The sequence below is a fragment of the Bos mutus genome, chromosome 20 (genome assembly GCF_027580195.1).
Source record: "Bos mutus isolate GX-2022 chromosome 20, NWIPB_WYAK_1.1, whole genome shotgun sequence".
NCBI classification, from domain to species: Eukaryota; Metazoa; Chordata; class Mammalia; order Artiodactyla; family Bovidae; genus Bos; species Bos mutus.
Window position 1 is genome coordinate 55,059,990 of NC_091636.1, and position 25,032 is coordinate 55,085,021.

The window sequence follows — 25,032 nt, forward strand, 5'->3', positions numbered from 1 at the left end:
CACTGGTGATATGTCAGTGTCCTTTTACTGTTTGATGTTTTATCATGCACTAGGATTTTTTGATTTTGTATCATCAAATATCTGAACTTTTTCAAATATCACTCCTTTAGTTTGGAATTATTTTTATTGTTTCAAGAAAAAATAGTTCTGTGAAAAATTAGATTAAGGAATGCAATACTAAGGTGGCTAGAATATATCTCTGTCTCCCAGAGTACTTGATAAAGATCATCACACTATATTCTTTATTTCAGAGACAGAATATTATAATTTCTAAGACCACAGAGTTTCACGTCAGATAATATTGGCTATAAAACCTGTTGCCATTTAAAAGATGTTTGACTTCTGGCAAATTGCTTAACTTTGCTAAGGAATTTTTACACTGATGAAAAGAAGACATATATATTTTTAGAATTTTTGTCATAGTATTTGTAAATCTTATATTTAGACCTTGAGAATGAAAATGTGCTCAATATTTACTTTTATCAAAGCATTAATTATAAGAAAGCCTAATAAAATCTAGCACTTGCTTGGTCCCAGATACTAGACTAAGCACTTTACACATATTACGTTTTGTTAATTCTCACAACACTTTTGTGAGGTAAATACAGTTATAAATTAGCCTCATTTTACAAGCTAGGGAAGTGAAGAACAGAGAAGGCAAGTAACTTGCCCAAGATCACCACGGCTGGTAGGTGACAAAGTCTGGATTTGGATGTAGTCTATGCCTTTAACCAATGTCCACAGCACAGAAACTGCTTGGTCAATTTTATCAGTTTTGCATTCGAATAAAGTTTCATATATTAATCATAACTTAGTTCAGGTAAAAAGGGTTGCCTAATAAAGGTGGTTTAAGGTTATCCAGCTCAGCAAATAAAGAAGATTGATGCACAGATTTCTTTGTAACTGGCTAAAATAAAACATTGAGAATGTTCAAAATAAATATTTAAGTAATATATATCTTTACCTGAAATTATTATTATGCTATTATTGACATCAGATAATATTGGGCTTAAACTCTGGCTTTGCCACTTAAAAGATGTTTGACTTTTGGCAAATTGCTTAACTATGCTAAGGAATTTCTACACTGATGAAAAGAATGTTTATTTCTATACTGACAGAAAGAAGGTATATATTAATTTGTACTTTCATAGACAACATATCTGTATTACCATCAATTCTACATTATTAAAGTCATTATTAAATGGTTGAGAGCCAAATTCTAACTTCAGGATATGTATTCCATGAAAGGGACATCTGTGAGTTTGGGTAGTGGTCCAAGATCCATCTACTTCCTTCTGGTCGCAGCATCTTGACTTTCCTTTAGGGAACAGCTTTCTCCTTCCCCAAGCACATGTACTTTAGGCATGGTCAAACCTTCCTTCTGGACCCAGAAATTGACCTGTGACTCATACAGTGGGTGATAGAATGTCCTCTCCTAGGCTCCTTTTTGCCATATCCTATGTCACTGACGGGATTCCCTTGTGGCTCAGAGGGTAGAGTCTGCCTGCAGTGCGGTAGACCTGAGTTCAATATCTAGGTTGGGAAGATCCCCTAGAGAAGAAAATAGCAACCCACTCCAATATTCATTTTCCCAGTATTCTTGCTGGGAAAATGCCATGGACAGAGGAGCCTGGAAGGCTACAGTCCATAGAGTTGCAAAAAGTCAGAGATGGCTGAGTGCACACATATGCACGCACATGCACATGTGCACACACACACACACATATGCCTATTTAGCACTGCAACAATTTTTATATTAGAGTAATATTTTTAAGTGAAACCTTTCTGTGTACACCAGTTGTAGGATATTATCAACACTAAAATAGAATGTGTTTTTTATTCTAAAGAGAAAAAAATCACTTTCTCATCAATGGTTCGCCTTACCCCTATATTCCTGACATCTGAGTGGCTTCAACTTCATCTCCACATTAAGCTCTTGGTCACTCCCACTTATAACAAGGAGAATTAGAGCAATGATTCAGCTTGATTAGGAGCCCCAGCATCTGTCCACATTGCTGCTGTGTCTGATCATATGTGGCATCCATGCCTGATACTATCCTCTCTCTACATTGCCTTGGAAACAAATTTCCTTTGTGAACCATCCATCACACCAATTCCAGTCACTTGCAGGCTAAATCGCTTCAGCCGTATCCGACTCTTTGTGACCCTATGGACTTTAGCCCGACAGGTTCCTCTGTCCATGGGATTCTGCACACAAGAATACTGGAGTGAATTGCCATGCCCTTCTCCAGGGGATCTTCCTGACCCAGGAATAGAACCTACATTTCTTGCGTTGGGAGGTGAGTTCTTTACCACTAGCACCTCCTGAATCACTTGGCCCTGCCTTATTGCCCATTAACAACTCTCTGACTTAAAAACTATTGAATAACCCCATTCTCTAAAGACCAGTTCCCTGCTCTGTTTTTGCTGGTGCATACAGGATTAAAAGCCTTAAATTATCCCACAGTCAGGGCCTTGTGCCCTACTGCTTACCTCACTGACACTGATTGCCATCCTAGGATCTGGTTCAGTGCTTTGTAGAAACCAATAACTGTGTCAAATAATCAGAATTTAATTAAAATATAAGTGGATGATTTCTGATCTCAGGAAGCTCATTATCTAACAGAAAACAAAGAATGCTACAAAATGAAAGTCCCTATACTGTGAGAAGTGTCCAGTGTGCATCCATTTTTCAGGCTTAATCTATAAATCCATTAACTAGATTGACAACCACAGAAAGCTATAGCTGTAGAACAGAATATTTTAAAGCTTGGCAGTATAAAAATAATGGAATGGCAGACAGGAGTTGGAAGAAGGAGAAAAAGAAATGACTCATATCTAACATAGGGGCAAGACACGACATAAAGTCTAATGTTGATGAATAAAGAAAATAAAGAATCAAGTACATCAAGTAGATCAACAAATTCAACCAAGAGAAGAACTCAGATTAAGTATGTTAACTTGATTAATCACAAAATAAAGACAGAAGCATACTATTTACGCTTAGGAAGAGAAACACTAGAAAAACATGACAGAAATGTTTAAAATTGAAATCACTTGAAGATTGGGATTGGGACTAGGTTTGAGCACAGGAAAGAAGAGTTAAATGACAAGCAAAACTCTTCTTTCCTTTGAAGTATAGCATGCAAGACTTCCCTGGTAGCTCGGATGGTAAGGAGTCTGCCTGCCATGCGGGAGACCTGGGTTTGATCCCTGGGTTGGGAAGATCCCATGGAGAAGGAAATGGCAACCCACTCCAGTATTCTTGGCTGGAAAATCCCATGGACAGAGGAACATGACATGCTGCAGTCCATGGGGTCACAAAGAGTCAAACACGACTGAGCAACTTCACTTATAGCATGCAGAAAATGAGTAACTGAATCATACAGCTAAATATATGTTTCATGTAGTGAATGTACTCGTGATAAATTAAATGACAGAGTAATCATGAAGTTAAATTATGGAAAAACCTTATGAGTACAAATATCTAAATTTGAAGCAAGTTGCCTTTGGAAGGAAAAATCCCAATCTGTTATAGATAACATTATTCACATTTTATGATTTGAAAGAGAATCTTGGTGATTTTATGGAAATTGCCCAAAGTTTAAGAGGTAGCATGGATAATTTGCACTCAGTCCTATCTAAATTCATAATATGTGTTCCCAGTCCATACCTCTAGCTTCCAAAATGTGTACTTCCCCACTAATTTTCATATCAGCTACTGAAAGTCCTAGTGAAGTGACCTTACATATTTAAGGCTTTTGATTAATGCTTCTTTGGGGACAACTTAATTGTTGAATTATAGCATATGATACTCTCAGGACCCATCTTACCTTTAAATTTATTTTACCTTAAGAACTTTCACTGAATGTAGTCTATGAGGTAAGGATTTGTTAGCTTTTAAAATAGAATATTAAAAAAGAGAGAGAGAGAGAAATACTATCCCACTAACACAGGACGGCAGATTATGCAATGTAGGCAGTGGCACCCACCAAAGAAGTAAAAATTAGCACTGTGTGTTCTCCATTTTTAAATGACTACTTTCCGAAAACATGTTGCTGTTTGTTGTTCAATCACTCGGTCGTGTCCAACTCTTTGAGACCCCATGAACAGCAACACCCCAGGTTTCCCTGTCCTTCACCATCTCCTGGAGTTTGCTCAAACTCATGTCCATTGAGTCAGTGATACCATCCAACCATTTTGTCCTCTGTCAACACTTCTCCTCCTTCCTTCAATCTTTCCCAGCATCAGGGTCTTTTCCAATGAGTCGGTTCTTTATATCAAATGGCCAAAGTATTGGAGCTTCAGCTTTAGCTGGAAATATGAACTAACTTCAAAGTCCAAAAAACCTTAAGAGTTATGAAAATAATTTTGGCTCTCAACGAGGTAAAAATGCTATAATATTAAGATTCTAATCACACTTAAAATTTATGTCCAAATAGTGTCAAAACATTTCCAATGTTTGAACACATTCTTTATTTTTTTTTGAACATATTCTTTAATATGATACATTTCCTTGGCAATTGAAAACTGTTCAGCAGTTTAAACCTATCGATTGTTTTACTGAGAATAAAATCTCCCTGTTTTTGTCAGGTTAAATGATTCCCAAGTTTTCTCAGTTGAATGTCAATTTGTGAGTCACTTTTCAATTTTTATTGTTTTGTCACTCTTTGATTTTCAAAAGATAGTAAAGACAACATGATAAAATATTGTTGCAACATTTTAGTAGAACATATTCTTCAATCCGGACCTGATCTGGAGAGACAACAGGTACTCTGGATGTAAATGGAGTCTCAGTCATTTTCTCTGTGTCCTCCTTGGATATCCCCCCCAACCCTTGGATATTCTTGAAGGATTTTGCAAAAACACTAGACTACAGAGAAACTGGGAAGAAATGACAATAATGAAATAGTGAAATATGGGATTGCAGAAACCTCACTCTTCTAAAATGGCAGAACTCTCAAATGGAACTGTTAACTGTTAGAGCAGGTCTCCAACAGATCGATTCAAGTAGTCTGAATATGCTTATTAAAAACACGTTGAGTGCCAGTGTTTAATATACTAGCATCACTGACTCAATGGACATAAGAAAAGTGAAAGTGAAGTTGCTCAGTCGTGTCTGACTCTTTGCGACCCTGTGGACTGTAGCCTACCAGGCTCCTCTGTCTATGGGATTCTCCAGGCAAGAATACTGGAGTGGGTTGCTGAGCAAACTCTGGGAGACAGTGAAGGACAGGGAAGCCTGGCACGCTACACGGTTCATGGGATCACAGAGAGTGGAACACAACTTAGCAACTGAACAACAGCAACAACAGACGGCTTGAAGGTCAAAAGTATAAAATTTGAGAGCCATCTATCTGTGGGAAACTAGACATATGCAATGACAAGGGCCAGCACTCCAGGAAGATTTACACACAGACTGGTGGACTAAGGCCAGAGAAATAGCACTTCTGCATTTCTTGGTTCTTTTCCATTTTTTCCTCCTTAATCATTATTTTTATTTTTTTAATATTTGGCCAAATTTTTCCATTCTTTGCTACACTATCCTGCATCTCTTTGCTTTTGTAGTAGCAGTGGCTAGACTTTTTTTTTTTATATCCATTGTCCAAAAAAAGATAACTTATTTTCTCATCGGTGTTTTTGAACCATTAATTATTTTCCTGCCTACTTACTATAATATTTAAACTCTAGGCATCCCTATTCCAGATAATTTAAGTTGAAAGTGTTAGTCGCTCAGTCGTGTCCGACTCTTTGCAACTACATGGACTGCAGCCCGCCAGGCTCCTCCTTCCATGGCATTCTCCAGGCAAGAATACTGGAGTGGGTAGACGTTCTCTTCTCTAGGGTATCTTCCTGACCCAGGGATCAAACCCAGGTCTTCTGTATTGCAGGCAGATTTTTTACCATCCAAGCCACCAGGAAGCCTATGTACTCCTATATGGATGCCTACTGTTGGAAATTATTCTGTGTAAAAGCCACTAAATACAAACAGAATAAGTATTCATCTATCTTACCCATGTTTTCATTTGCTTTGATAGAAGCAGTGCAGTGTATTGGAAAAACATATAGGAAAGGAAGGGAATATGGAACCCATCTTTAGGTACTTAACATGTACTTATGTATTCATTTATTTATGAATCAGGAATTTTTCCAAGTTTGCTACATAGCTTATCTCATTTAAGTTCACAGCATTAGGACTTGGTTTATTCCCTAGGATTTTGAATACAAACAACAGCTGCAGACACCATTTAAGGATGCCCAGCAGTTTTCTGAATTGCTGGGAAAGCTGGAGAGCAGACTCAGGGCCTAAGCTTTCAAGAATAATTTCCCAACCATGAGCAGAACTCATTGATGAAGACATAATTGCTGTAGTCAAGCACTAGAAGCTACAATTATACATCTTTTGCAACTTCTACCCATATCAGCATACAAGTCCTTCCCTTCTGTACCAGGAACTCTACCTGTGTTTCACTAGCACCACATCTCCTATCCCAGAGTGAGCTCTCCACTTCCTTTCTGCCATCACTATCTGCACAGTCCACATCTGGAATAGTTAAATTGATCAGAAGAGTATAGATTAGATGTCTCTGGTCTAGCTGAAAGGGAGATCAAGTGAATGAAGAGCCAACTCATTGCAAAAGATCCTGATGCTGGGAAAGATTGAAGGTAGGAAGAGAAGGGGGCTTCAGAGGATGAGATGGTTGGAAGGCATCACTGACTCAATGGACATGTCTAAGCAAACTTCAGAAGCTAGGAAAACAAAAGTCTAGCATTTCCAGCTACTGTATAGAAAGGCAGTCTTTGCTCCTCCCCAAGGACACTTCTATAACCAGAGGATTTCTTTTTTATGATTTTATTATTATTTTTGGCTGTGCTGAATCTTCTTTGCTGCATGGACTTTTCTCTAGTTCCACCAAGCAGGGGCTACTCTCTAGTTGCAGTGCATGGGCTTCTCATTCCAGTAGTTCTTATTGTGGCACAGGGGGCCGTTACTCCTGGCATGTGAGATCCACCCAGATCAGGGCTGGAACCTGTGTCCCCTGCATTGACAAGTGGAATTTTTCCCACCGAGCCACCAAGGAAGCCCCCACCAGAGGATTTCTTCATCATAAAAATATATTAAGATTTCTGTTTTTATCTTTTTGTTTTTATGTTTTATGTTTTGTGGTCCGTTTTGGGAAACAGAGTGAGAGCCTGATCCAGGTGGATGAAGTGTGGGGTTTTCTAAAAAGGCAAACAGGATCCAGTTGTGGCCCTGAGGATGTGTGCAGGGAGTTAGTGTGGGTCTTGATGGAAGAGCAGGAAGAGGATGGGCTGGGCTGTGCTGGGCATCTAGGGCAGCTCAGAGAACAATAGAATCAGGTCCCAGGTGCTGAAGTCCCAACTACCCTTACCAGAGGAAGCCTGACCTCCCAAGATCTTAGGAGCTCAGCATGCCATCAGAGGAGTCCTAGAATGAGACATATCCAAGTGCCCCCACATCCTGGACTCATCAGCAAAGAGTCTGGCTCACACCACCTATCAGGCAAACCCCTATGCTGGCCGACACCTCCAGCTTTCAGATACTGAATCATTACGCTGTATACCTGAAACTAACACAATGTTATATATCAGGTATAGTTCAATTAATGCAAAGATTTCAAAAGCCAGATACATAACGCTCAATTGTATCTAACTCTTAGGGATGGGGCTCCTCCTATCCATGGGATTCTCCAGGCAAGAATACTGGAGTGGGTTGCCATTTCCTACTCCAACTTACACAACACATAGAGTTAACACTCATCCTCATTTTGCAAATTAGATTCTTGAAGAAATTAACCCATTATCACACAATTATCAAGACATAGGGCTGGCATTTAAATCCAAGTGTATATTCTTAACCAACATTTTCACGCATGTGATTTTGATTAATCACTTGACCAGCACTTCTCAAACACTTGAATTTTCTCAAGATATACCCAATATCAAAACTCTTCCATAGCAATATTATGTGGTATTTCCACATTTCACTGAACTGGACATATTTGCACTGATCATATGAACACATCAGTGGGTAAAATTTCCAGCACCTTAACCATAAATCAAAATGGAGGATCAAAATCTAAACTAACCGTCATTGCATTCTCCACTGTCACAGATTAACTAACAATAATAATAATGTTTCACGTAAGTATTCTATTGATGATACAGAAAAGTTACGGATTTGATTAAATCTCTACATCTCAGTATGCTTAATTCTAATATTCTATGTGTAAAAATAGGAAGTAGGTGTACAGCCCTCTGCATCCTAATATACATGGCTGGCTGGAGGAAAATCATCTACTGTTTGCTTTGTGGCCTGAACTAGCTGCTTTCTTCATGGAATATCATTTTTCTGTGACAAACTATGGTTACTCACACTTGTATATTTTCACAGTAGATGTTTTCTCAAAAATTAATGAAGTGAGTTTGTCATTTCAGGGAAAACTGATATTATCTTTTGACTATAATAACATTCAACTTTCCAAGAATTTTTTTTTCTGAAAACTTCTATCAATCATATAAGCTTGATACTTACCAATGCATGCTTAAAATGTTCCTCTGTTAAGATATTCTGATATTGTGCAACAAGATATGCCAACGTTAAGAACATTAATATATCTCAGTGAATCATCTACAGTGGTCCTTTCAGGATGGTACAAAATCACACACGGGTAAAACCATTAAAAATGCAAGATAAATAACCGATTTTAATTTAACAAGAGAATAAAAAGTTAGTGGATGAGACTAGATTCCACATTCCAAGTCAACTTAAAAAGTGACCATCATCAAGTTTTTGTGTAGAATCAAAACAGAAATACCCAAAATAATATGAAAGGGCTATGAAATACTTATCTTTTCTAATTACTAATACCTATTTGTGTAGGCTGGATTTTCTTGCACTGCAGAAAACCAACATATTATAATAAATTGAATACAGAGTGCAACTATCATATTAAGTAAAGTACCTAGTACCTACTAAGGGCTTTGTAAGCATTTTCTAATTTTGATTAATGCTATCATTATTAATATTTACTTTATTAGTAAAGAGCACTTACTTACATAAATATATCAAATCATAAACCATCAAGTTGGCATTCAGATGTATTCACATTATGTGTATTCATATATATTTTTGTTACTTTATCTGATCAAATATTTAATAATCTGATAAATATCCTTGCAGCTCTCACCCAACTCAGGTGCTGTAACATTGATGATAGCTTTCATCCATCTTCATTCACTATGTATATTTGAAATGAGACTATGATTGTGAAATTAAGTTATTCTATGAAGCAGATTTTCACTCATCCATTTAGTAAACATTTCTTAAGCTCCCCTCATTTTAGCTAGGCACTCCCCTAGATATTGAGGAAACAAAGATTTATAAGACATAGTCCCTACTATTAAGGATTTCAATCTAGTTGAGGAAGACCAGAAGAAGTTAGAAAATTATCATGTAATGTGGTAATTGCTGACATAAGGATGCAAAGATAACACCTATATGAAGAGGTGGCATAAAGATTTTGTTTTTCTTTTTCATAAATACCTAAATAAAAAACAAAGACCTCAACTGTCATATTGCTAATTTAGATTTTATGGTAAGGAGCTAATCATAAAGTGAGCCATTATATGTATCTACTATAATAAAATAATTTACAGTCAAGATCTGGCATTACAAGAAGAAATTAGTTTTGATAAATGAAATCCGCAGATAATACAAAAGGCAATTTTATTCATTAATTTCAATATCCTCCACACCCAGTGCTATTTACCAGTGGAAAAAATTATAAATTTGAGTTTTATTTATTATCCTGTAGGATATTTATACAGAAATGGAGGTGTCAGCTTTGCCAAGACAGACAAAAGAGGGGAAGTTAAAAAATGAATGAATTTGATAATGAAAACCATTAAAAATTTAAGAATCTTAGAGATAATTTAGTACAAATCTTTAATGTTAGAGATGAAGGCATTGAGGTCCCATGTGGCCTTGGATCAATGTCACTCAGCTAGTTGGCTACAGAGCAGGAACTATAACCCAGGTGTCTAAACAGCAATGCTCATTAATTTATCTGAAAGAAAATGACAGCTGTGCAACATTTCAAATGCATAAGCTTTTCTCTCATTCACTAATGCTTTCCTCAGTTCAAGGTCAGTAATTAAAGGAAAGCATTTCCACCAATGTGTTCATTCCTAGAGAAAATAACATTGAAGACTAGGGTTGGGGGAAAGAATGGTAAAAACCCAAGGGGTTAGGAATTGGTTGTACAATATTCAAAGGACTAATAGGCACAGATTTTAAATTAAGCTAGGACAATGGAAGTGGCCTAAGATTTTAAAGAAAGAACCAAGGGAAAGAATGTTTCAAGGAATTGATATATTTTCAGAGCTGATACATTAACTGATTTTCATTTAAGTCATTCACAGTTTAGTAGTGAAAAGTATTGAGTGCCTAATAAATTCTACAAATACTAGTATTTACAGAATTCATAAATTTTTTTCCTCTTTACAAATGAACAAAAGTTAAATTTTCAAGCATGTAAAATAAAATGCCTTTGATGCACATTAAAGTGTTTTCTTTTAAATATATGACCAAATATACTTTAAATCATACAAAAATATGATGAATGGTTTTTCCTGGTGAAAGTCATTCTCTTATTTATGATTTGCATAAGTATATTTTTTATGCTTTTCTTGCCGGTTTTTAGGTTACTTCACATTCACACTTTATAAAATTGAGAAATTAGTAGGCATTTACAACATGCTATATATTTAAGGATTTGACTCTCTGAGACAGTGGATGTTAAAATGCCACTTTGCTTTTTTAGTCAAAGCCATTCTTTGGAATTTAACTTGAAGATGGTGATGTTCTTCATAAAAATTGCACATGACTCCTTTTTGTTTCATTAATGATTGATGGATAGTTCTTCACACATGATTGGTAGTCTCAAGAAAATCTCTAAAAATAATATGTTATAGTAAATATGTGTTTTTGCACTGCTGCTGCTGCTGCTAAGTCGCTTCAGTCATGTCCAACTCTGTGCGACCCCATAGACGGCAGCCCATCAGGCTCCCCTGTCCCTGGGATTCTCAAGGCAAGAACACTGGAGTGGGTTGCCACTACCAGTGTTATAACATTAGAATTTAAGCTCATTTTAAAAGGAACTATCAAGAAAATATTGTAAAGTAATTAGCCTCCAATTAAAATAAATAAATTTAAATTAAAAAAAAAAGAAAATAGATCAAGCATAAAGACAAAAGTTGGAGTTATTCCAGAATTTAAGGTAAGATTTACATCTTAGCCAGTTCAACACAATAACTACATGGGGAGCACGGGTATACCTGTGGCAGATTCATTTTGATATTTGGCAAAACTAATACAATTATGTAAAGTTTAAAAATAAAATAAACATTAAAAAATACAATTAAAAAAAGAAAAAAAATAAAGAGACTCAAAGAACAACAACAAAAAAAAGCATTAAAGAAGAGGAGAAACATCGTGATCAACCATAAATGGACAATCCTTTCAATTATATTCAGCAAAAGTTTGTGATGCTACTCTTAAGAATCATATTGCAAACTAGGAATACAAAGACATGTTTCATCAAACATATACTGAAATAATAGCTTTGCTTTCTTAATCTAGTAACAAATTTCCTTTGTGTTCTGGAAGATATTTGGTCTTATCTTTTGCCCTTTTAAAAAACATATTAAGCTTTCAGAGGTAATAGTTACCAACAAGAACATATCAATGAATTACATTGCAGCTTTTTATATGTCTAACTATTTCTCACATGATCTTATCCTGCTATTTTACCATGTGATTCGAAGTACATACTGTTACGTCATTTTCTTTTCCGCTTTATGAGTCCCTTTAAGCTGCCACACTCTTATGTAAAATTCACTAGATTCTGTAGAAAAGAAGTGCCCGATGTTTATTGTTTTATTCATTCAGTAACAAACTGTTTATCTTGATCTGTTCTCATAAGTCTATTTGTCTCAGACACCAATTTTTCTCTGTATTCCCTTTTCATCCTTCTTTCCCAAGGCCCTCTATTTTAATTTCATTCATCCATTCATTTTTTTCCCATCTAACATCCTTCAACTTTTTTAATAAATCGCAACTTGTGGTAAATGCTGCTGCTGCTGCTAAGTCGCTTCAGTTGTGTCCGACTCTGTGCGACCCCATAGACGGCAGCCCACCAGGCTCCCCCGTCCTTGGGAATCTCCAGGCAAGAACGCTGGAGTGGGTTTCCATTTCCTTCTCCAATGCGTGAAAGTGAAGTCGCTCAGTGGTGTCCGACTCTGTGCGACCCCATGGACTGCAGCTCACCAGGCTCCTCTGTCCATGGGATTTTCCAAGCAAGAGTATTGGAGTGGGGTGCCATTGCCTTCTCTGGTGGTAAATGCTACAAACGACCAAAAACAAAGCGCCCAGTGATACTGAAGACTTCAAGATGAGCAAAAAGAATGGGGACATCAGGGCAAACCATATATGAACCTAAAAGTTGACTTCTTGACATTGACATTGGCACTTAAACTTGGCAGTGCTACCTTGGATGGCCTACATAAAGCCTCCTTTTAGTTTAGTTTAAGTTCCAGAAACTTCATATGATGCCTGGTGTCCCTAAGTTTCACCCAGAATGGCCTATATTTATAGGCAGGATTTAAATCAATGGCTCTCTTTTGTAGGATATTTTTCTCCTGTCATTATTTTTATTCTGCTACTAACAGTCACGAAATAAATTTCTTCATAGAAAAGAAGAAATACAGCAGGTCAAAAGGACTGTGAATACAAATCAATCTCTTCAGGAAGGAAAACCATCATTGATATGTTGTATACATCTTTCACAAAAGTTTCCTATAAGCTTATACACAAAATGGATGATGTTATACCTGTATTTTCATTTAAAATAGCTGTTTGTTCCCATTAAAACAAATACGCACATCATTTTATTTGCTGCAAATGAATGCAGCTGTTTTTTCTTTACCAGTTTCTATTGTCATACCTTTCTCCATTTGTCCACCATAGCCGCTGCCGCTAAGTCACTTCAGTCGTGTCCGACTCTGTGCGACCCCACAGACAGTAGCCCACCAGGCTCCCCTGTCTCTGGGATTCTCCAGGCAAGAACACTGGATGGGTTGCCATTTCCTTCTCCAATGCATGAAAGTGAGAAGTGAAAGTGAAGTCGCTCAGTCGTGTCCGACTCAGAGACCCCATGGACTGCATGCAGCCTACCAGGCTCCTCCGTCCATGGGATTTTCCAGGCAAGAGTACTGGAGTGGGTTGCCATTTCCTTCTCCTTGTCCACCATTATTAGATTGCAAATAAGTATTTTCACATGCATAGTTACACAGGAGTCTATTTTCTCATTATAAGGTCTTAGATTTGGAATTTTGAATCAAATTAAATAGAGTAGTCTATTTTTTAGATACTAACAAATTGAATTTCAGAGACTTGTATTTTTAATAAACTGAAAGCTTAAAATTTGGAAGTTTAAAACTCTCTGGTTTCCTTTTGGTATCATTTTAAGAATTAACATAAATATTAGTTATTTTCTTAAGGCATATATTCACTTTTAGTCAATTCTTAAATCTTTCCAGAATTTATTTTGGAGTTTAATGTGATCCAAGGAAATCCTGGTTAGGACCTGCTTTAGAAAAACCCCACCTGTGGCAGTTGCTGTGGAAGAGAGAAGGCAGTCTCTGTTACAAGTCTACTGTGGGCAGAATTCCCATCCTCCAATGGGATTAATTCAGAAGATGTAGTGAGCATCTAGTAGGGCAAGATATGAGGTTTTGTTAGTTAAATCTGAACTAATAGTACTCCTACGCCACCCTCTTTGTATTGACAGTTTTGTCTCCTGTCTAATCAAATATGCTTATGTAGTTTCTCTAAATTTTATTTTATATTTTGTTCCATCTTACAGAACTCATACCATTCAAGTTAAAAGAAAATTGAATTAACTTTGTCAAATATAGTAAGATCTGGGAAAATTTTAATGACTCTGTGTTTCATGGATTGCCTAAATTCTGCCCAGAGCACTGAACAAAGAGACATGTGATGACAGGAACTGACTGCTCACCTAACAGGCAATTCTCTTCTTGTATAATAAACAGACTCTGAACTCATCTATAAACTAGGCAGCAATCTGAATGAGAGATGGGTTTGACTCCAGTTCCTTGGTGGCTCAGATGGTAAAGAATCTGCCTGCAGTGCAGGAGACCAGGGTTTGATCCCTGGGTTGGGAAGACCCCCAGGAGAAATGAATAGCAACCCACTCCAGGGTTCTCGCCTGGAGAATTCCATGGAGAGAGGAGCGTGGTGGTCTATAGTCCATGGGGTCACAAAGAAACACGACTGACTAAGACACACACAAACACACAGGTTTTGAAAATGTGATTAAGGTCTGATCAATTTGATATAAGAAATCTTTTGCTGTCTAATTGTAAACAAACCAAAAGCAGAAATGGGTGAACTTGTTTTGTTTCTTTTTTTGTTTGTTTACATAAATTGAATCTTTTAAAAAGGTCTAAAAAACTGATATTGTGAGACAAAAACTTGCTGGTGCTATTCCTTCCTAACATATATGTTCTGGAGATGCAACTGAGACATCTGGAGTGGCAAGGGCTTCCTTGTTACTGTGAGGAACAAGCAGGACAAAAAGCTAACACACTCAGGATGATGTAGTAGAGGATGAAAAGAAATTAGATCCTGTTGACACTGTTAAGTTGCTGAATCAACCCAGCAGTAGTTAAAGCACAGTTGGTGTTAAGTGAGATAATTAAAATGTCATTAATGTTTAATGTCAGGAAGCAACAGTTAGAACTGGACATGGAACAAAAGACTGGTTCCAAATAGGAAAAGGAGTACATCAAGGCTGTATATTGTCACCCTGCTTATTTAACTTATATGCAGAGTACATCATGAGAAATGCTGGACTGGAAGAAACACAAGCTGGAATCAAGATTGCCGGGAGAAATATCAATAACCTCAGATATGCAGATGACACCACCCTTATGACAGAAAGTGAAGAGGAACTAAAAAGCCTCTTGATGAAAGTGAAAGAGGAGAGTGAAAAAGTTGGCTTAAACCTCAACATTCATAAAACGAAGATCATGGCATCTGGTCCCATCACTTCATGGGAAATAGATGGGGAAACAGTGGAAACAGTGTCAGACTTTATTTTGGGGGCTCCAAAATCACTGCATATGGTGACTGCAGCCATGAAATTAAAAGATGCTTACTCCTTGGAAGGAAAGTTATGACCAACCTAGATAGCATATTCAAAAGCAGAGACATTACTTTTCCAACAAAGGTCCATCTAGTCAAGGCTATGGTTTTTCCAGTGGTCATGTATGGATGTGAGAGTTGGACTGTGAAGAAGGCTGAGCACCAAAGAATTGATGCTTTTGAACTGTGGTGTTGGAGAAGACTCTTGAGAGTCCCTTGAACTGCAAGGAGATCCAGCCAGTCCATTCTGAAGGAGATCAGCCCTGGGATTTCTTTGGAAGGAATGATGCTAAAGCTGGAACTCCAATACTTTGGCCACCTCATTTGAAGAGTTGACTCATTGGAAAAGACTCTGATGCTGGGAGGGATTGGGGGCAGGAAGAGAAGGGGACGACAGAGGATGAGATGGCTGGATGGCATCACTGACTTGATGGACGTGAGTCTGAGTGAACTCCGGGAGTTGGTGATGGACAGGGAGGCCTGGCATGCTGCAATTCATGGGGTTGCAGAGTCGGACACAACTGAGCGACTGAACTGAACTGAACTGAATGCTTAATGTCATATCTTTAGCTAAAATCATTATTGATTTATACAGTATGTATCATGAAAGGATTTTAGCAGCCAATAGTATTTGTTTTTTTTAATATAAATTTATTTTTTTAATTGAAGGCTAATTATTTTACAATATTGTATTGGTTTTGCCATACATCAACATGAATCCGCCACGGGTGTTTGAAATCAAGTTCAGGAAGTGGTTTCAGAAAATGGTGACTATAAGCCTATCAGTAGGAAATTACCTGCACTAGGAGATATGCAGAGAAACAATGAACTGTTTTGGACTCTGGAAAACTATCTGTGGAAGAGAATTAGTGTCCACCATTGTTGAAAATGTATGTGACATACTTTGCACCCAGCTTAAGTCAAATGCTCTAAGCAATTTGAAAACAACAGCACCTAAAATTAATGAACATGTAGGAAGTATGTCACCTTTAAGTTTTAAAAAATATGTTAGAATTAGTCCAGATGAACATTTTCTTTGATGGAGAAGCAATTTAATCAAATGGTCTTTTGTTTTAAAATTAACTATTTAAGATTTTAACAGTTTTCTATATTTAGTTTGATTGCAGTTTTTATTGTAACACATCTGATTTATACAAATATGATACTTCAAACTTGTGTTCACAATTTATCCTGAAATTTTAAATATTGAGCTACTTATCTGATCCTTTTCTTAATATGCACTTATATTAATTCTATTTTCATTTCATAATGAAAGTCAACCAATCATTGAGAGTTGCTTTACCTGAAATTTTTTTAATCTTAAAAATAAAATTAAAGAAAAATAAAAATTTCCTGAAGTTTTTCCAATGCAGATATATTTTTTTCCTACACATTATCATTTAATAAATTAATCTTATTTTGTTTCTGTTCACATGATTTAATTAAATGTTATGTTGATTGAAGAATGTTGTTGTTCAGTTGCTAAGTCAATGTCCGACTCTTTGTGAACCCATGGACTATAGTATGCCAAGCTCCTCTGTCCTCTGCTGTCTCCTGGAGTTTGCTCAAATTCGTGTCCATTGAGTCAGTGATTGAAAGATAGAATTCAGTATATTAAAATATACAGGATAAAGTCACCCAATCTAACAGATGTGTGTTACATGAGTATATGTACACACTCATAATTAATGAGAAGTTATGATAAAAATATTTTATTTACAATAGTACCAGATAAATAAATAGATAAAAATATACAAATAGATAAAAACATAACTATTACAAGAAAGGAGTTCAGCAAAATAAGACAAAACTATGAAATTTATTTGATACATAAAAGCAGTCGACTAGATGACCAGATATTTAAAAGATGCTCACTCCTTGGAAGGAAAGTTATGACCAACCTAGATAGCATATTGAAAAGCAGAGATATTACTTTTCCAACAAAGGTCCATCTAGTCAAGGCTATTGTTTTTCCAGTGGTCATGTATGGATGTGAGAGTTGGACTGTGAATAAAGCTGAGCACTGAAGAATTGATGCTTTTGAACTGTGGTGTTGGAGAAGACTCTTGAGAGTCCCTTGGAGTGCAAGAAGGTCCAACCAGTCCAGTTCTTTGGGAGGAATGATGCTGAAGCTGAAACTCCAATACTTTGGCCACCTCATGTGAAGAGTTGACTCATTGGAAAAGACCCTGATGCTGGGAGGGATTGGGGGCAGAAGGAGAAGGGGATGACAGAAGATGAGATGGTTGGATGGCATCACCGACTTGATGGACATGAGTCTGAGTGAACTCTGGGAGTTGATGATGGACAGGGATGCCTGGCGTGCTGTGATTCATGGGGTCACAAAGAGTTGGACAGGACTGAGCGACTGAACTGACTGACTGAGTGACTGACATAAAAGGAGTTGACTAGATGACCAGATATTAATGATTTAAACTCGGAAATTGAATAATGTAATACATCATATTCCCAAACTACTAATAGCTAATAAAAATGATAAGCAAAATCCTTTATTTTAAAATTTCTTAAAGTATCCAAGGTTCAATTAAGAGGAGAGATATTATGAAAATGAAATATTATGGCAACAGGATGGCCCTAGAAAATATTAACACATATTTTTAAAAAAACACATTAATTAACATGCTGCAAGAATCGGAGATGGCTGAGTGAGACTGCATGAAGTGAGACAAGAAAATTGATATATCAGAATTAATAGCTCAGATAGAGATCATGTTTCTATTAGTAAATGCAAGAGAAACAATAATGTCAGTGGGACTGGATTGGTTAATTAAGCACTTTTACGGGAACAATTGATTGAAAATTTAAGCCAATATCTATTTTTACCTGATTTAGGATGTATAGTGATGCATTAAATTTAAGTCTACTTGACAACATTTGACTACCTAAATAAAAATGTAATGTCCAACATCAGTTGATCATTTTGATGTGTTTATGAGATTTGTTAAGTATTTTAAAATGCCTAATTTAAGTGTGAAATTTAATTATCAGATCCCCCTTTTCATTATTGAACTTCTATTTAAGTATCTTTTTTGATTTTCTTTTTAAAATTTTCACTTCCAGTTTTATTGAAATATAATTGACAGCACTGTATAAGCTTAAAGTGTGCAAAATAATGATTTAACAACATACATCAAGAAATGATTACTATAATAAATTTGTATATATAAATCATATAGATACAAAAAAGAAAGAAAAAGAAAAAATTTGCTTTCCTTGTGATGAGAACTCTTAGGATCTATTTTCTTAACAACTTCCATGTATAACTTACAGGAGTTTTAGTTATATTAATAAAATTGTATATTGCATTCCTAGTACTCATTTTCTTGTAACTGCAAATTTGGACCTTTTGATAACCTTCATCCAATTCCCCCTTCTGCTGCTGCTGCTAAGTGGCTTCAGTCGTGTCTGACTCTGTGAGACCCCATAGACGACAGCCCACCAGGCTCCCCCGTCCGTGGGATTCTCCAGGCAAGAACTCTGGAGTGGGTTGCCATTTCCTTCTCCAGTACAGGAAAGTGAAAAGTGAAAGTGAAGTCGCTCAGTCGTGCCCAACTCTTAGCGACCCCATGGACTGCAGCCCACCAGGCTCCTCAGTCCATGGGAGTTTCCAGGCAAGAGTACTGGAGTGGGGTGCCATTGCCTTCTCCGAATTCCCCCTTCATGCACCCCCTTTTCTCTCTGGTAACCACAAATCTGATCTCTTTTTCTGTGTTTATTTGCCTGTTAATTTAAAAGTATAATTGAGCTAAAACAGTGTGTTAATTTTCTGTTACATAACATAGCGATTCAATATTTCTATACATTTCAAAATGATCACTATAAGTCTAGTTACCACGTCACCGTAAAAGACAGTTTATGACTGTATTTTCTGCATTGTACATTTCATTCCCATGACTCACTTGTTTTGTAACTGGAAGTTCAAAGGTCTTCATCTCCTTCACCTTTTTCTTTTCTCCCCTCATTCCCCTTCCCCTCTGGCAATGCTTTGTTTGTTCTCTGTATCTATCACTCTGCTTCTATTTTGTTGTATTTATTCATTTTTTTTAATTTTAGATTTCATATGCAAATGAAGCCATAAGGTATTTTTCTTTAAATTATCTGATTAGCATAATACTCTTTAGGTCCATTCATGTTGTGTCAAATGGCAAAATTCACTCTTTTTATGGCTGGATAATATTCCATTATATATTATACTATTATAAACATTAGAAACAATACCTGTCGGTATATCTACTGACAAAATAATTAGGGAAGTGTTGAAAAGACCTACTTCATAAGTGAGCAAAGATTGAGTAATAGATAAAAGTAAAATGTTTCTGATTATATATCACAGACAAATGTCTCACTGCTGACATAAGAAACCTGTTAACACTATCCTGAGGTATCAAGACATACAGCTTTATAAGAATCTTAATTTCAGATTCCCCACCAATGGCAATGCTTCTATCTTAGCTCTACTTTGATCATTTATTAGGATTATATTTGAAGTCCATACTAAGAAGATTATGTTTTGTTTCATAGGCACTGAATGCCAAAGAACATCTTAAATGTTCTTTGACCTAGGGAGTAAAATGGTCATAAAATATAGTACTTAGGAACATTATTCAGAGGGAGATTTAAAGAATGGAATTAAAGAGATTGAAACCTCAGGCACAGTCAACAGGATATTTCTGTATTACAGATGCAAAGTAATAAGAGCGCATCCCTTATAGCTAATAAAAGCTGAACAGAAATGGATAAAATGTCTCCGAAGTTTTGAATCTGTATTACCTGGAGAATAAAAGTCATAATTTAAAATTATGCAAATGTAAGAAAAAGCTGTGTTTGGCTTCTGTTATTTTTTCCTTTTGTTTTTAAGAGAAGAAAAAAAAATGATTTCAAGGTTAGATGTCAAATGAAAAGAACACCCAAGTAATTCTGATGATGAGAATTAGTGTTGTTAACTATTTACTAGGTTCAAAGCACTCATCTAACCGCGTGCTTGCTGCTTGCCATAAACCGATTTTTCAGATGAGGCAAGTGAAGCCCAAAGATGGAAAGTGTCTAGTGTTACAAGTTAGCTGATCATTGGTAGCACCAGGACTTACATATAGACATGCTAGCTACAAAAGATTGTGCTCTTATCCAATTTACCATCCACAAATAAATATCTTAAGTTAGGTTTAAGGAAAGAATGGGAACTGATGAATACATAGACTTTGGAAAGAAGAAAAAAAAATAGTTGTATAAGAGAATTCAGAGCAGTCGTCCTTAACAGTGGTCAATTGTGCAGCTTTACAATCAGATCCATTGGTCCAAACATTGAGAATCCTCGATCAGTAGGTTTTGAGTAGAAACTGACCTATTTAGTTAAAAGAAGATCCACAGTGGTTCTGATTCACAGGCAAAGTGAGAATCACAAATGTAGGGAGGGAAATAAAGAGCGTTAGTTGCTACAACCCCTCTTAAATGATGAGTTAACTTATCAAAGGTATGCTATGCATGAAGAAATGAGAAGCCAAAGTGTAGCTCTGTCATTCAGTTCAGCTCTGTCATTAAGCTGTCCTATTGGCAAATTTGCTGGCCCAGAATTGTAAATCTTGAGAAACATCCGCAGGCACTAGGAATACTATTTATCATGAATTCTGCACACCATCTCTACATTTCAAATATTTTAAGAGTAACCAAGTTTAAGCTACATCCATGGACACAAAATTTCTAAACATTGAGATGGAGTCCCAAAGTCTAACTTTAAAGTCTATTATTTTTCCCATTAGAGATTTCTTTGAGATTATGCTTTCATAATGGTGCTTCTTTGAGATTATGTTTTCAGAGCCCTAGAGGTCTAGAGAGTTTTCTTGGGGCCAGTTTGGCGAAAAGCAGAGCAGACAAAGGAATGCAGAAGAAGAACAGCTTGGAGGCTTCCATCTAATATCTTCTTATATCTTCAACCACAACATCTTTGTTCTTATGTAGTGGGATTTTGTGTTTGTGTATGTGTCTGCGTGTGTGTATATGTTTAAGCTGCCAGGCTCCTCTGTCCATGGGATTCTTCAGTCAAGAACATTGGAGTGGAATGCCATTTCCTCCTCCAGGGGATCTTCCTGACCCAGGGATAGAACCCATGTCTCTTATGTTTCCCGCATTGGCAGGCAAATTCTTTAACCACAGCCCACAAAGGGAACAAAAGTTACTGAATTAACCCAAGAAGACAAAATAGGAGTAATAACAGTAGATAGGGGGGTTAAGAAGAAGTTAGCACTTTATGTACAGGAAAGATCTATCTTAACTAACTTACACACATCATGAAAAATTGAGAAATTCACAAATGCTGTCAACTATAAGGATATTTGAAAAATTTCTCAACAAAGCAATTATATTCATATTACTTCCCCTTATTATAAAAATCACATTTCTTATATGAACTAATTTTTACAGCATGCTTATATTTTAGGAATAAATTTTGACTAACTTATCTTGTTTAACACTCTTCGGAAAGACTTTAGTACAAGGGATTCCAAACTGGCACCCTGGTCAAAATGGGTCGCTCTGCTATGTTGCGTTTGTAAGATGGACATACGATCCATAGTGCAAAACAAGATGCATTTGAAAGTAACAGTAGGCATGAAACTCAAAAGTCAGTCCCCTGGCATACAGAGATACATGGCCATACTACCTACTTAGCTACTATAAGGTTGAAAAACATCAACTGAACACTTTTGTGTGAATTAGTGCTTCTTGTTCACCAAAGTCCACACTACTCCTTAGTGTTTGAATTTTTGTTACCTGATCCCTATTTTATGCAAATAAAAATATGAATATAAACCCATCTCTTTTGTAAGTAAAGAATGTATGTATACATACATGTGTGTTTACATGTACACACAATATATTAAAATCATACATGTATGTACAAATATACACACATTGTGTGTGTGTACATGTGTGCACACACGTATAATTTTAAAATCTATTCATACCTTGGTTCTCCCACATAATGGATAATCTTCCCTCTCCCTCTTATTACAAAGATTCTCATTTATTCTCCCCCGTTTTCTCCACTCAGAATCTTTTCTTGCCCTCAAAGGAGGAGAATTCCACCTGGCCATAACTTCAATATGTTAGTATTATGATTTCTACTATTTTCTTTCATTGGGTATAACAAAAACCAACAACATGCCTATAGCTGATGAACAATGAGAACAATGTGTCAGTAGATATATTAATACTTGACAAAAATTACTCCCATCTGACCTGTATTTTTTAAGTGAAGCTTTGTGAATATATTCATCACAAAATAAACAGAGTATTGTTTGCAAAATAGCCAGTTTAGATCTCTAGTAGTATAGAAAACTGTTAATGGTTGCTATACACCAGCACCTCTTATTTTGAAGTACTTAAACATAAGCACAAAGCCACAAACATGAGAATGAGAATAATAAATTATGGAAATCAGAACTAATTGTGCTTTCAGAGGTTTGATAGATTATCCTTTTAAAACAGGAAAGAAGAGCTGGGTTTTTGTTATTGCAATGCTGAGATGAATTACCCACGACCTTATGTAAACTGAAAGCTTGTACTGACCTGTTGAAATCGGAAAACTTGTAGCCATGGCAACGGAGGACAAGTAAAATTAGGTTTCTGCTGCAGTTACAAATGAGGTGGAGAAACCCTGGACTTTTCCTCCCTCAGTCTGTGACAAAGACAACACAGAAAATGAAAACCATCATTTTTTTCTGTCTATGGCTTTCCCAATCATAAAATGCAAGTCATAATTTGGATGAAAATCTCCACAAAGACAGACGGTGATCTACAAGGTGTGAAGGGAGAGAAGGTAGGGTGTAAGGATTGGCAAAATGAAGTAGAATCAGAAAGATATAGAAGATCAGAGGCAGTGGCAAAGCCACTGATTAAAAAATTCTTAAACGCTTGCCATACACAACTGCAGTGTTGGGCATTTCAAAGTATCTAAACATACTGGAGCCAAAGTACAAGAGAAAACCAATTAGCCACTTCAAATGATTACGGTGTTTATCTCTTTTATCTGGAATAAAAAGGATATTAAGCACAGAATATTTGTAACTGTATCCATCTTTACTGTGTTCTAAACTAAGTAAATAATGATGTATAAGGCTTTGAAATGTGATTCTATCTATACAAGCTTAATGGCCACTATGGTTAATTCTGTTCATCCTTTTAAGTCAGAATTTTTATCAAGTGTTTTCCAAAAATTTAACCTCTTTCACCCGACACTTGGTGGCACTACTACTTCATAAGGCAAGTCCCTGCAAATGGTTCCCAAATCTTCTGTTTTAAGGCTTTGGAAAATACATTATCTATCACTCTCAAGTACAACCCTCCAGCTCAAATGCTTTGACTATGCTTCTTGCATGCGTGCGTGCTATGTTGCTTTCGTCGTGTCTCACATTTTGCAGTGGTGTGGACCGTAGACTGCCAGACTTCTTTCTCTGTCCATGAGACTCTCCAGGCAAGAATACTAGAGTGTGCTGCCATGCCCTCCTCCATGGGATCTTCCCAACCCAGGGACTGAACCTGTGTTTCTTATACCTCCTGCATTGGCAGGTGGATTCTTTACCACTAGAGCCATCTTAGAAGCCCCTATGCTACTTGAGGCATTAATAAATTTTCTGTCCCTCCATTTTCTTCCAACAATTTGGAAAAAAAATAATTTGCTACAAGCACAATTTTTTTTTAACACACTAAGTTAATAGGGATGGAAAATAGAAGAAAAATACTTTGCATGTTTACTAGGTTGATGCTTTTGAGTCCACAGTGTCCCGGGGAACTTTCTGAAATGACAGATGTGTTCTTTGGAACACTAAGATGATGAACATTGAGTTGTCTCAGATGCAGCCACTAACCACATGTGGCTGCTGAACTTGAAAGTTAATCTTGCAATAGAGAAACTAACATCTTTAGAAATGTGTTTAATTAGATCAACTTAAATTTCAGCACTCACAGGCAGTTAGAGGCAATTATGTTGAACCACACAGCTTGGACCTCCCTAGGGATGGACATGAGTTTGAGTTAACTCCAGGAGTTGGTGATGGACAGGGAGGTCTGGCATGCTGCAGTCCATGGGGTCACAAAGAGTCAGACATGACTGAACAACTAAACTGAATTGAACTAAACTGAGGGATAGACCTGAGCTGTTGGCCCAAGAGGACAGGAAGGGAAGCAAGGTATGATAAGAAAAGTGATTATCTCACCTGTTTCCTAATCAGTAGGGGGAAAATTAAATAAACCAGTCTCTAATATAATAAATTATCCTCTCTGTTATCACCTAGGAAGGAGTAAAATGTTTTCTTTGCAATAATGCCTATACTGATTGGGTTTCCCTTCTAAACATTTCTCCTTTTTGTGTATTTTCCCCTCTTTATAATAGTTAAGGGAACAGAAACACATTCAGTGGCAGTCACTTTGAACTGTGTTGCCCAGGGATGATCCCATGGAGCTTCTCATCACTCAACCCCATCCCCAGTGGCCTGGGCTAAAGGTCAGAATAAGGCTTTCCAAATTTGTTCTTTCTTGCCCCACTGAGTGCATTCAACAACAGTAAGATGCAACAGAAAAAAGTTTGATTCAAAGATGGTTCTTGTCTCCAGGCATAAAATTATATTTGGAAAGACAATGAGAAATGGTCAGTGGTTAGTGTGTCCTGGACTACTCTTAATTCTAGCACTAATTTATCCCTTACCTCCTTAACTGACTTAGTCAAGTTTATCAGGGCTTCCCTGATAGCTCAGTTGGTAAAGAAT